At 45.7% G+C, this 13,830-nt stretch overlaps 1 protein-coding gene and 1 long non-coding RNA gene across 3 annotated transcripts in view; one reads left to right on the plus strand and one right to left on the minus strand.

Moving 5' to 3' along the window:
- The window catches only part of LOC128324949 (uncharacterized), a 78,230-nt gene that overhangs the window by 56,306 nt on the left and 8,094 nt on the right, over positions 1–13,830 (minus strand). The window lies entirely within an intron of this gene.
- LOC128324941 (uncharacterized) overlaps positions 1–13,830 on the plus strand; it is a 223,484-nt gene that overhangs the window by 1,601 nt on the left and 208,053 nt on the right. For both annotated transcript variants that reach the window (XM_053250167.1, XM_053250166.1), the window contains exons 2-3: positions 887–969; positions 7,464–7,623. The gene's annotated coding sequence lies outside the window, so the exon portion shown is untranslated. The remainder of the gene's footprint in view (positions 1–886; positions 970–7,463; positions 7,624–13,830) is intronic.

Here is a 13,830-nt window from a genome sequence, read left to right on the forward strand (position 1 = left end):
GTCACCTCAGAGCAAGCCAGCATGGTTGGGAAACACTGTTTTAAGGCACAGCACATACAAGATAACCCAACAGGCTTGCATGAGCCAATGCCTTGCATGGACTGAGTGTCCCTTTTAGCGTGTACCCCAGAATCTACTGAAACAAACAGCAGTTCTACTGCAGACACAGAGGAGGCAAACTGATGTGGCAAGAGATCTTTGAGGTTAAAACATCTGAAAACCACATATGTTGACAATTACAGGATAGCCTTCATTTATCAAGCAATGCATACCTCTATGTTTATTTTTCATTTAGCTCTCAGTGTCTAAAAATAAAATCAAGGTTAGAACTGTTGTTTATGCCAGAGCTGGTACAAAGGCATGTATTAGAAAAGGAATACAGGAATAAAATCAAGGTTAGAACTGTTGTTTATGCCAGAGCTGGTACAAAGGCATGTATTAGAAAAGGAATACAGGTACAAAAGTTCATCATATTAATGGGGGGGGGAACCCTATTCATCAAATAAAAAGGGGTGGAACCCTGGCTTTCTAAGCCTCTGTTGTGCATATTTAGCTTTCTGCATGCTTGTGTGCGTCTTTCTTGCTATTGAGCGCTAGTAATTAATTTCATCATATAAATGTTTATATCAGTCTGCATTGGGAAGTGGATAGTCATTTGCAATTAAGCTCCTCAAAGCCATCCTGGTACAGGGGAGCAAACTCTCCTGATCAACAGGACTAATTAGAGATGTACTGCGAGGCTTCATGGAGGAGGACTGGGAGAGCGTGGGTTGGAAATAGGCACAGATGTATGAAAGTTTTCTATGCTTATGTCTGTTTTAATGAGATTAAATGAAAGGCTTTAATGCATTTTCAACATACTATGTTATGGTCTTTTGTTCTGCAGCTGTTGGAGAATGCTGCTGCTGACTCATATGGAGTGAAGCCACGTTTGGAGATAACACCAAACCATAGGCAAACATGCCAGAGGTTGGTGTTTGTGATCTTCTGAATACATAAAACTGCAGTTTTGTCACCCAACTGTAGGCTCGTTTTTGCTCCCAAAACAGAATCTGAACCTTCAGTTTGCAGTGAGTTTTGCTGCTGAAACCTGAGTTAGAAGGCAGCACTGTGTCATCTGAATTCTGCCACCATTGTAACCTGGGTTTTGTGTGCAAGCTCCTCCCGCTACCATCAAGAGGTCAGCTCAGAGCAGCCTAGATATACATCAGTTCTAGAAAAGCTGCATTTCTTGTGGCCACCTCTCAGAGCTGATGCCCCACCTTCTCCCATCTCCTTTCTCCTCTTCCTGATGCTTAGCAACAGGGACACCACATCCCTGAGGTTCCTGCATTTAAAGGGAAAGAAACACATTGGTGATTGCCTGCTTTCCCCTGCGTCTTATTGGGCCCCCCTTGGCCATCTGCACTAAAAAGATGGGAGGACAAGATGGGGACAGGAAGAGAGGTCTTCAGCAATTCAGGACTGCTGTGATTTGTGCACAAATACTTTAAGCCCCGATAACACCAGAAATTGAATAACTAGGTTGTTTTCCCACAAAGGGCACACATGCCAGGCTGTTGGGGGAATGATACCATGGCACTTATTTATTATTTTATTTAAAATATTTATTCCCTGCCTCTCCAGTACACTACTGCTCGGGGCGTCTCACAATAATAAAACAGATACAATAAACAACAAAAGTATTAAAATTAACCAAATTAAGTAAGCAAGTTAAAAGTCAGGTTAAAAACCACAATCACTATTAATTTTTAAAATAAAAGTTATTTTAAAAGCTAAAAATTGAGAATTATAAAAACTAAAAACCCTACCAGATATAACCAAAGATGGATCATTAAAAAGCCTCTTTTAAAAGGTGTGGTTTTAGTTGTTGTTTGTTTAAAACACTGAGGGAGGGAGCATGGCAAAGCTCTTCAGTGAAGGTGTTCCAAAGTTGAGGGGCTACAACCAAAAAGGCCCTGTCTCTAGTCCCCACCAACCAGTTCTCTGTCAGTGGGGGGCCATGAGCAGTGCCTGAGATGATGAAAAGAGGGCTCTGGCAGGTTCATATGGACGAATGCAGTCCAACAGGTACCCCGGCCACAAGTCATGTAGAGCTTTAAAGGTCAAGACCAGCACCTTGAATCTAGCCCGGGAGCGGTCCAGTAACCAATGAAGCTGCCGCAGGATGGGTGTGATACTCATGAAGCGACTCGTGCCCACTAACATCTTTGCAGTAGCATTCTGGAGCAGCTGAAGCTTCCAACCAGTCTTCAAGGGCAGCCCCACGCAGAGCACATTACAGTAGTCCAATCTGGATGTTACCAATGCATGAGTGACTGAGGTCAGGTCCGACTTCTCCATGTAGGGTCACAGCTGGTGTACCAGCCATAGTTGGGAAAAGGCACTCATGTACCTACACCTCCAAGGACAATGTCGGGTCCAGAAGTACCCCCAAGCTGCCGACTTTGTCTTTTCAGAGGTAGTGTGACCCTGTCCAAGACCAGATTTACCTCATTACTTAGATGATCAGTTCTACCAACCCAGAGCACTTCTGTCTTATCTGGATAAAGTTTCAGCTTGTTTGCCGCCATCCAGTCCAGAACAGCCTCCGAGCCCTGGTTCAGAGCATCCACCGTCTCCCTGGAGTCTGCTGACTTAAAAGATAGGTAGAGCTGGGTGTCATCAGCATATTGGCGATGCATAAGCAAAAAAGGCGACTCACGAGCAACCAAATGAGGTTAACGGAGCACTCACTCTATTAACCTCATTTAAGGAGAGGGGGAATTAGGTGGGCTAGCCAGGCTTGCCTGCGAGCCCAGTGGTTCCCACGATCCCTCTAAAGTGGGCTAAGCTCCATTAACCTGCTTTCCAGTGATCGTGGGAATAGCCTCAGTAAGTGTTTCAAACAAACTGGACCACATCAAGACAGTGAGCCGGGTCCCACAATCCGTGAGACCCAGTTTCATTTGGTGAGCGGGCAGGGAGCCCTGGGCGGCCGGATCGGCCACCCACACGATGGCCAGCTCCGAGACGGAGCTGGCGGGGGCTGGGGAGCTCGGTGGCTGTGCGGCCCCTGGAAGCCCCAGTATGCCCTGCGCGAGGCATACTGGGGAGACCCCCGAGCCGGGAGGCTGCTTTTAAGCCTCCCGGCCGGGTGTCTACTCATGAGTAGCCACTGCGCGGAGCCGTGGCGCGGCTACTCGCAAGCAGTTAGCCTGGGTTTGCGGAGTGCTTGCTCCGCAAACTCAGGCTAAGAGGTGGGCTACAGGAGCGGGTTAGCCGCTCCGGAACCACCGGACTCGGCTGCGAGCCCGGAGGTTCTAACGATCACAGAAATCGGACTAGGATTTTCCTAGCCCGATTTTTGTGATCGTAAGAATAGCCCCAGTGTTTGACGCATTAATACAGAAACAAATAGGGGTTGCTCTGGCTAAAAGTGAAATTAATGACAGAGTTGTGGAACACAGAAAACCAATAGAGCCCCTTGGAACAGAGCCAGTAGCCCCAAGAGCACAGGAGTTAATGCCTCCTAGAGCCAAAGAGAATGGAGCACTGACTAAGCAATTCCTCCCGAGAAATTGTATCACATTGCAAATTGCTTTCTCGGAGATTAGCAGGGGATGATGGGGTTCAAGGAAAGTGATTATGCACTCACTGGGTCAGCTTTTAAGATTGGAACAGTCATCCATAGACCTGTTGAATTGGGAGAGACTCCCAAATACATTCCTGGGAATGCATCTCCTACTAACTTTTGGCCAAGCTCTGATCCCTTCAATCTTATTGAAAATGAAAATATTTATATTTCTGTCATTTAAAATATCACCAATTGCTGTTTATAAAGAAGTGAAGGTCTGCTGAACACTAATTAGAAGTAATGCAGCTCCTGGGCAGAATGACCTTGAGCTACAGATGACTACTGGGAGGATTCCAGAATCTTCAGCTTTATCTGAATGGCTAAGCAAACAAGCCACAAATCTACAAAGTCCTGTTAACCCCACAAGACTACTCTGCAGAAGGGGCCAGGTGCAGATTAATGGAGAGGCAGAGGAGGCATCTGCCTATGGCAGCAAAATTTGAGGAGAAGTTCCTCAAATTTTGCCACGCCTCTCTGTGTCTGGGGACAGCGGTAGCAGGGGGTGAGAGGAAAGTGCCCTTCCATTGACTTTAATTTTTAAAATAGTCACAGTGGTGGCAGTAGTTGCTGCAGGGAGGGAGGGTAACCCGGGCAAGGGGAAAGTTCCCCTTTTTATCCACTAAAGATCACCACTGAGGGTGGTGATCTGGGGCTCAGTGGCAGCATCTGGCTGCAGGGGGGGGGCAAGGAGGGGAGAGTGCCCCCTTTCTATTACCTATAAAAGCCCGCTGCTGGGTGAGTGGCAGACGAGCTCTAAAAAAAAAATTTCACCTCCGCCCACGTGTGCATTATGGTTGTTTTCTTACCTCAGACATCATTAGAGTGTGGCTGGATTGATGAATCGGAATTCGCGGTATGATGCTTTGCTGTTTGTGTTTGGATCAATTATGTTCTGCACTGTAAATTTTGTTCTTATAAAGTTTTTATTAAATTAAAAAAATAGAATATATTAGCTTAACCCGCTCAGAGCATCTGCGAGTTAGTACTTGATTGCTCCCCTCACCCTTTGCCACAGCCCCCCCTCACCTCAGAGGTCTCTCTACCCTCACCTGAGCTGCACGCCTGCTCCTTCTCCTCCCTCAGGTTGCTTCCATCCCCCTCACCCCTCCTGGTCACTCCTCTATCCCTTTACTTCATTCTCCACATCCCTCCTGGTCACGGCTGCAGCTTAGCTGGTGCCTATTGGCCAAGCTGCAGCCCTTTATCCCCAGAGACCTCCTCACCCAAGCTCCGCTCCTGCTCCTTCCTACAGGAGCAGCAGCAGCAGTTGACCAGGCTCTTCCTCACTGCCGACGCTGCCATGGCCGCTTGTTCCCCTCAGGCCACTGACAGGAGGGCCTGTCCCTTGCCTGCCTGCCTCCACCAATCGCCTCGGTAACCCAAAACAGCAGCAGTGGTTGACTGGGCCCTTCCTTGCTGCCAATAGGTGCTGCCATGGCCACTCGTTCCCCTCAGGCCACTGACAGGCCTGGGCCCGTCCCTCGCCCTTCCTTCTTTCTCTCTTCCCCTCTCTTTTTCTCTCTCTCTTTCTCTCTCCTCCACTCACTCTTCCCCTCTGTCTTTCTTCCCCTCCCTTCTTTTCTCTTTCTTTCTCTCTTTCCCTCCATCCCTTCCTGAGTTAACAGATCTTGTTCATCTTGTTTCCTCATCTAATTCACACCATGGCAACCTCCTTCTCCTGAAGGGGCTCTTTCCTCCCTCAGGACCCCTCTCTTCGCAGACCCCTGCCCACTCTATCTATCTATCTATCTATCTATCTATCTATCTATCTATCTATCTATCTATCTATCTATCTATCCCTCTCCGCTACAATCAAGAACATCTCTTCTGACCAGTAACAGTTGCATTCCAACTGTCCTTAACCATCACAGGTTCCTTCTCCCTATCTGCATATGGAATCCCCACTGCCCAATCACCATGGTGCTTCTGCTCGCGAACTCTCGTGAGAGCTGCCACACATGGGATTAGCCATGGGCACACCTTAGAGAATTATATATATTGATGGTAATGGTGAGTTCCGAGACTTCAGTGCTACCCATGATATAGACTTTGTGCACAAAGATGAACCAATATATTCTTTTGGTGATGTCCCGACAACCGTTAATGGCTATCTTCAACAGTCCTCTTTATTTGAATGCATGCTATTCATTTGATAGCTAGTACTAAAATCAAGGAGATGCTGATGGAAGAAGAAGAGGATAAAAAGGTTGCTGAGATCATTCTGCCAGCAACAATAAGTATTTCTAGGCTATATTTCAAATAGGTGCTATTTGCATAGGATTACTATAGTCTGAGGAAGGCAATTACAGTAGCAGCCAGTGATGGATCACAAGGAGGGAAAAGAGGAGGCAATCTCATTAAGTAAGTCTGATGGTCTCTGTGCCAATCAAATTTTCACAAAATGTTCTTTTTATGCTCCATGTTTCATTGGCATTTTGTTTGGCTTAAAACCTCTGCTAGAGAGGGTTTTGTAGGTAAGTTCACTTTCTGCTCACTCCCTTTCTGAATGTTCTTTTTTCTTTGAAAGGAGTTGATGGGAAGCAGTTGATTAATGTTGAATTTTTTAGGCAAGGTTTGGAAAAGAAGTAGGTGGATGTGAAGCAACCAGTGTGGGCATCAGAAAAAAAACATATGAGAGGGGCACAGAAGGGGCAAAGTGCATTTCTGGGTTTGCAAGCTGTGTCCTACACATTTCTGAATCAGAAATTGGATGGGGGAGAGTTGGGGGGCACAGCTATTTTTATGAGGGGGAGCTTGACCACCCTGCCCGTCCTCTGGAATAGGATAATGTGCAGAAAGGGGAAGCCTTGGCCAGGGCTGTCTGAAGGGAGGGGCTAGGGGGATGTCACCCAGAGCCCTATTCTTATGGAGATATTTAAAAATTCAGCCAGTAGGAATTAGTTGCCTACAGATGTCAAGAGACAAAAATGTGGGGCATTGATGTTGACATGAAACTGTCCTCCTGTGGTGCCTATTCCTATGGAGCCCTGCACACTATAGCACAGCAACAGTGACACTCTGGCTGAGCAGGAACAATTTTGAGTCATCATAGGGGCTCCTGCAAACAATTACTGCCGAGGCCCCACAAAAGCTAGAGACACCCTCGCCTTGGACAAGTCTGGATAGGTTGGCAGAGGCATCTGCTTCTGGGAGAAAGGGCTGAAGGAGAGTGCTGTGTTGTGGACTGCCAGGTGTGGAAGTAGGCTGTAGCTCAGGGCTGCACAACTTTGGCCCTCCTGCAGATGTTGGACTACAACTCCCATTTCCCGTCACTATTGGCCACTGAAGCTGAGGATGATGGGAGCTGTAGTCCAAAAACAGCTGGTGGGCCATGACTGTGCATCCCTGCTGCTGTAGCTACACTCAGTGCACAGAAAACAGGCACTGATTGGCCATTGTGGCTGGTATTGATGGAAATTGTGGTCCAATAACAGCTGGAGGGTTGAAGTTGTGCAGCCATGTTCCAGTCCAAGGAAAGAGACAAAGAGGTCAGGTTTGGGTTTTTTTTTTTTAAAAGGAAGAACCTCAAGACGTACCTGTTTTCTCAAGCTTTTAACTGAATTTTTTTTAAAAAGCTAGTATGTCTTTATCTTTTGAGATGGTTCTTTTTACCTGTTTTTAACTTGTTTTGTGAATTTTAACTGCTTTATAATGTTTTACATTTGCTATGTTGTAACCTTGTACATCGCCTACAGATGTCTATATCAGGCGGTACAGGAATATGGTAAATAAATAAATAAATAAATAAATGACTTGGGATGGACCCTAAGGGCATACTGCACAATTAACTCACATTCATTAATTCACGTCCATACAACACATTTGCCTTTGCTTGTTATCTTTGCAGTGTTAAAACATGACAAGAGGAAGATTGCTTGTGGCAAGAAGCGAGGAGGCAGTTCTAGGAACAGGGAGCAGCATAAAAGCAAGTGGATTCGCAGCTGCATGCTAATGAAGAAGCAGCACTTAAGTGCCCCAAATGAGCTCATTCCAGGTTATGACTAGGGGTGCGTTTCAGAGTGTACAAAATGTAACATTCATTTAAATAAGCACTGACATGCATGCAGAATCCAAACGAGAATAATATTCAAAATGAGTGAGATGAATATCAACACACCATTTTGCTTATACGATGGTAATTCATGCACTGTCAACCGGACCACACCTTTCTCTGCCTCATTTCATCAAATTATTGCTGAAAAGATGTTGATTTGGCTTGCTCTTCACAGCAACTCCTTTTCAAGACAAGCATATGGAATTATATGCATTTTAATCGTACCAACTTTAGCTGGACTAAACTGGCTCAAGTTGATGTATTCTTTTGTGGCTTCAACTAGGTTTCAGATTGGGTTGCTACCCAAGACAGTATGAGTCTCATCAAAGTCCTTTGTGTTCTTGACTAATAACATTCCAGGACTTATAACAGAAGAAGCCCACAATCCGTAACACATTAATACGCAGACTCCCACAGGGTTCAGTAGCAGGGATTTAGCAGACAAAGCTATATCTCACTCCTCACCTCAGACACGACAGGAGCACAGTTTCATGTCAACATCAACAGTCCACATCTTTGTCTCGTGTCATGTGTAGGCAACCAACTCCTACTGGTTGAATTTTTCCCCTAGCAAGGGCACACATACGTGCTTAAAATATTAAAAACGACGACCACCACCACCAGGCAATCAATTCATGTTTTCTTTTGAATGTTTTGTGTACTGGGATACTGCAGACAGCCTGGTGGTTTTTGTTTTTTTTAAGGCTTACTTATTTTGCCATATCTTGCTTATCTTGTAAGATCAGGCTTACTTATCTTACTCTTCTTCAGAATGTGTGCATTTGACTGCTTTTTCTCAGTGGGCAGTTGTCCTTCCAACAATTAAAAAGCCATCAAGAAACCTGGGTTGTTACTTCACTTCAGCAATGTAGGAGACATGGCAGAATCACTCCTTCATTCACCCCCAGGATAATGTGAGGAGACCACGACCATGAAGGAATCATTCCTCTGCTAGTGCAGAATAATGGGGGTTTCAGCTGCCTTAGTTAGAACTCCCAGGGGAGGTGGCACCAGAGTGGTGCTGATGCCACCCTACATTGTTAGTGTAGATTCTCTGGTAGCAAATGAGAGTGGATTCATTTTCTATTACAAACAATGAATCCACTCTCATTTACTACACTCAGAATACCTCAGAAACAACAAAACCCAGTGCCCCATGGGCTTGTGGGTATGGGGGTGGTTGGCACCCTATGTGCACTACACCAACACTCGCTCTAGGCCATCCCGGTCCTCCTCAAGTGGAATGGGGGGGGGGCTGCTGAAATCCCCATTATTCCCTATGGGGAAAAAGCTTAAAGACGCTCAAACTTCACAAATTCTTTAAAAGCCACCCCTTTGCCCAGTTCCTTTGAAATCTGGATAGTAGCAGGCACCCATTGGGGCACTACCACCGAACCCACTATCTGCCCCCAACGCCCCCTTTCTGCCCCAAATCTGCCCCAAAGACACACAAACAAGAAATTCTTAAAAAATCAACCCTTTGCCTGATCACTACCACCCAACCCATTGGGGCACTCCTAGGAGGCACCCACGGGTAGAAATGGGCACTGTCTGTCCCCATTGTCCCATAGGTTGGATGCAGCACACATCATCAACAACAGAGGAGCTTGGCAAAGAACAAGGTTTCCAAAGGTCATGCACATCCACTGTGTCACACACACACACCACATCCACTGTGTCCCACCATGCCCCCCCCCAGAAATGCAATTGATCTACACACAACAGTGTGAAACAACAACAATGAAATGTACTGCCCCACATGCCCCCTCCCAATGCAGGGTAACAGCAGCAGCCAGCAGCAAGCAAGCAAGCAAGTGTGATATCAAAGATGCAGCCGTCTAAGGCAGCAGGCTTGGGCCAACAACAGCATCAAATGTGCCCTGCCCTCCCCACCCCAAGTATTTTTCATCCACAAGCAACACACACAGCTACATTTGTGGCACCTGGCCATAAAAGTGGGTTAAGTAAGGAAGGGTGCAAAACAACATTCTGCCAGTGGAACAGTGAGGTTTGGTCCCCCATCCCACCTACACAAGTAAAAGAGTGATGATGACAACAAAGGCACACAATTTTTTGGCGCATTTTTTGACATTTCTGCAACAGATCGGAGCCTGTGGCACCAGCACAACCTATTGTAGATGCAAGCAATCTAGTTTGAATAAAAATTATGATGATGCTAGAAGTCACAATATGACCCAATCGTCATTGCAAAGAAATACACACACACACACACACACACTCCTGTGCCCATCCATGAGGTCCCCAAAATACAGGCACAAGAAGAAACCATCCAAGGCATTTGAACTACATAATATATATACTGCTAGACTTGAGATTATGTAGGGGGAAAGCATAGTATACCTATGCGTGTGTGCTCTGCGAAAGGGTTAATGAGTTTAGGGTTAATTTCTGCCATGGCCTCAGAATGCTGCAGTGGGTGGGTGGGTGGGTGGGTAAATGGGCGCAGGGAGGAGGCTAGAGTCTGTGCCTTCCTTCCTGTCCACTCAGATCCTGTAGGCTGCTGGGCAGAGAATATTAATACTGATATGTTATGGGCACAGAGGGCTGGAGGACAGGCTTTTGTTTTTTAAAAATGCCCCCCTCCCAAATATTTGGAATGGGGAAAAAGACAGAATTGTTTTTTAAAACCACGAGGCTACGCTACCCTTCTAACCACCTACTAATACTAGATAACAGGGATCCCACACACACAGAACCCCTGTTTAAACTTCTTCTAAATAGCACACAACTTTTTAAATTCAATTGCAACCAAAAACTTTCCTCCAAACAGGAAACCCCCCCAATAATACACAATTCCAGAGGGGTGTGTGTATGTGTGTGTGTGTGTTAAAATGGGCACTCACTCACTCTAAGGCTTCACTCACATTGTGTCCAGTTGTCCACTTCTGTGGTCTGGTCTCTGAGTCTACTCTTTCTTCTTCTTGACTTCTTCTCCTTCTTCAGTCTTCAGATTGGGGAGGGTGGAGGGGGGGGCAAAGCCCTGGAAAATCTGGGGGGAAAGGGAGTGGCATGCCAGGTGGCCAGTGGCCACAGGAGCTGGTGGCTGGCACAGACACAGAGCAGGCACAGGCAGGCAGTGATTCTCTCAAGGGGGTGAAACAAAGAATTCTTCTCAGGAACAAAAAAGCAATGCAGCAGATAATCCATTCCCAGGCTGACATGCATGCAGTAGCCAGCAGGGGCAGGTAGGCTGGATGGCAAGGCAGGCTGGGCTCAAGCTGGCAAGGCAATAGGCAATGGTATGGCAAGGCAAAGCAAAGCAAAGCTAGATATCTCTCTCTCTCTCTCTCTCTCTCTCTCTCTCTCTCTCTCTCTCTCTCTCTCTCTCTCTCTTCTCCCATGAGGCAGAAAGGCAGAATGGTGGCTGCTGCCACTTTAAATCTGATTGAAAATCTCTCCTGGAACTCCCCCCAACCCTTGCCCCTTCTTCGACCCTTCCCCTGGCCAATGTGGGGTCAGTCAGGAGTGGCAAGAGCCAAAAGAGCCAACCAGAAACAAGGAGACCATTGTCAGCAGATCAGCCCATGTTTTCGTTCACTGATCTGAAGCTTGGAAGGGCGGGAAATTCAAATACATGTCAAACACAAAATGTAGACTACATGGAGATCACCACAAAATGGAGGTCCGAAACAACAAAACTTTCGGATCTGAAATTTGGGTGATTTGTTTTGTGCACAAATCTTTCAGCACTTGCAATCGGGCGATTTGTTTTGTGCACAAATTGCCCAAAACAGCCTGATTTGGGTACAGATAGTTCTGTACCTGAAACGTTTTGCATATCCCTAGACAGTGTAGTTCTTTTAGTATAGGAGTAATATGGTCTCTCTGAGATGACCAACCTGGCCACTGCATTCTGAACCAACTGCAGTTTCTGGACTACATTTAAAGGCAGCCACATAGAGCACATTGCAGTAGTCAAATCTGGAGGTTACCAGTATATTTACCACAGTTCTGAAGTCATTTAACTCAAGAAACAGATGCAGCAGGCATATCAGCTGAAGCTGATAGAAGGTACTTCTGGCCACTGCCTCAACCTGGAATCCCAGGGAAAGGCTTGGATCCAGAAGCACCCCCAGACTGCAACCCCATACTGTTCCTTCTGGGGAAGTGTGACCCCCATCTAGCACATTATGAAACAGTACATTATATAGCACATAATTAATCTGTGAAATTCTCTGCCATGGGATGTCATGGTTAGTCTAACCCTGCCATGGGATGGCCACCAGTTTGGATGAGTTTAAGCGAGGCTTAGACAAACACATGGAGAACAAGTCTATCAGTGGCTATTAGTCCTAATGGCTATAGGTGACCTCTATGTTCAGAGGCAGGATGCATCCAAATACTAGTTGCAGTGGCAGAAGAGAGAGTATGCCTTCATTTCCTGGTTGTATGGCTCTCCAAGGCATCTGGTGGGCCACTGTTTGAAAAAGGGTGCTGGATAAGATAGATTTGATCCATCAAGGCTGTTCTTATGAGTTCATGGTTAAATCTCATTTCCATGCGAGGTCCCCAAATCTTGGGAACACACACACTTTCTCCTTTGCCTGTGAGAGCCTCAGAATAATTCCTCATCCAATTGTGGTTAGAAATAAATCAACAGTGATCATGACATCTGAACTGACCAATCTGTCCCATTCTAACCAACTTCTTTGAGATAAACTGAAATCTGGATCCAAAGTCTGAAGTAGGCTTCCGATATTGGTTTTTTCAATCAACTTGGTTAACATAAACCATGACGGGTTGGTTCAGACATCAGGACAAATTTTGGTTCATTTTTAATGGCAATTGGAAGTGGAATTCTCCAAAATTTCATACACTCTCCCTTCCCTGTAAGAAAAGGGAAGTGAAAGTGTGGATTCTGGGGGCTGGAGACAGGAAAGGTATTTTGAGATTGAGAGGATTGGCATTTTCCATACTTTGAATTGGTTCAGAAAATTATGCAATTTCTTTCCAGGTTGGCAATGGGGAGAAGAAATCAGATTCAGGGGTGCAACAAGGTTGGAGTGGGCCCAGAGACAAGATTTTAAATCACCCCCCCCGAAGCTCAGCTCATGAAGTAAAGAAATCTTAAATGAGGCTGAATAGTGGTAACAAAGCATAGTAAAATTTATATATATATAACCTATGTGCATATAACCTATGTGCCACAATAGAACATCATCCTAAATTATTTTTAAAAAGGTTTTGTAAATTGTGGACGATGCAAGTCATTTAATTAATAGTACTAGAGAAAGACATGCTGTTCTGGTAGCTCCGGGTCTTAACACTCACATCAATTTCGGAGGATGAATACAACTGAAGGAAGCCTAGGCGGGTGCGTGGCTGGGCGAGTCAGTCATGTGACTTGCCTCTGGGGGGGGCAAGGCAGTGGGCCCCCAGACAATTGTCTCCCTTTGCCCTATTATAGTTATGCCCCTGGTCGGATTGTATTCAAGGCAATTCAAGACAAGAAAGGGGAGGGTTCACCCACCACTAGCAGCAAATATGGCAGCTTGGAATCAACATACTTGCTCTGAGAGAGCTTTAGAATTGGGATCTAAAGAAGTTGAAGGCAGTTTGCAACTGAAGCAAGCAGAGACAATTTTAATAGTAAAAAAAGAAAAGAAGAAGAAGAAAAGGGGAAATACCTACACAAGGCCAATGATATACAGTTATTGTAAGGGACTGAATGAACATTGATGAGTTCAGCAATGCAGCTGAGCTGCCAAGGCTCTTCATCTACAGTCACAAAGAACATTTTGTAACAAGTTGTACCAAACCTATTTATATTCCTTTCATTATGCTGAATGAACCCATTTCATTTGACATATGAACATGATGTTGCAGATGTTTACATATCATGTTTTTTTAAGGCGGATGACTTGCTAAGCAGGAAGGTTTGTAGGGGTGTGCATGGAACTGGTTTTGGCAGATTGGCTCTAATTTGAACCAAACTGCTGGTCTTTGAACCAGCAAAGTCTCGCCGACTGCAGAGAGGCAACTCTTCTGCAAATCTAAAAGCAGATGGGATTGTGGGCTGTGTGTGTGGAGCCATGGGTCCATTGGACCTGCAGTTTCACATTACGTCTGAAGGTGGCCAGAGTAAGAGAAGCTGTTCATGAGAGCAGAGTGTTCCATGTGAACAAAATGTCCCAGCTAC

Source organism: Hemicordylus capensis, chromosome 4, assembly GCF_027244095.1.
Source record: "Hemicordylus capensis ecotype Gifberg chromosome 4, rHemCap1.1.pri, whole genome shotgun sequence".
NCBI lineage: Eukaryota > Metazoa > Chordata > Lepidosauria > Squamata > Cordylidae > Hemicordylus > Hemicordylus capensis.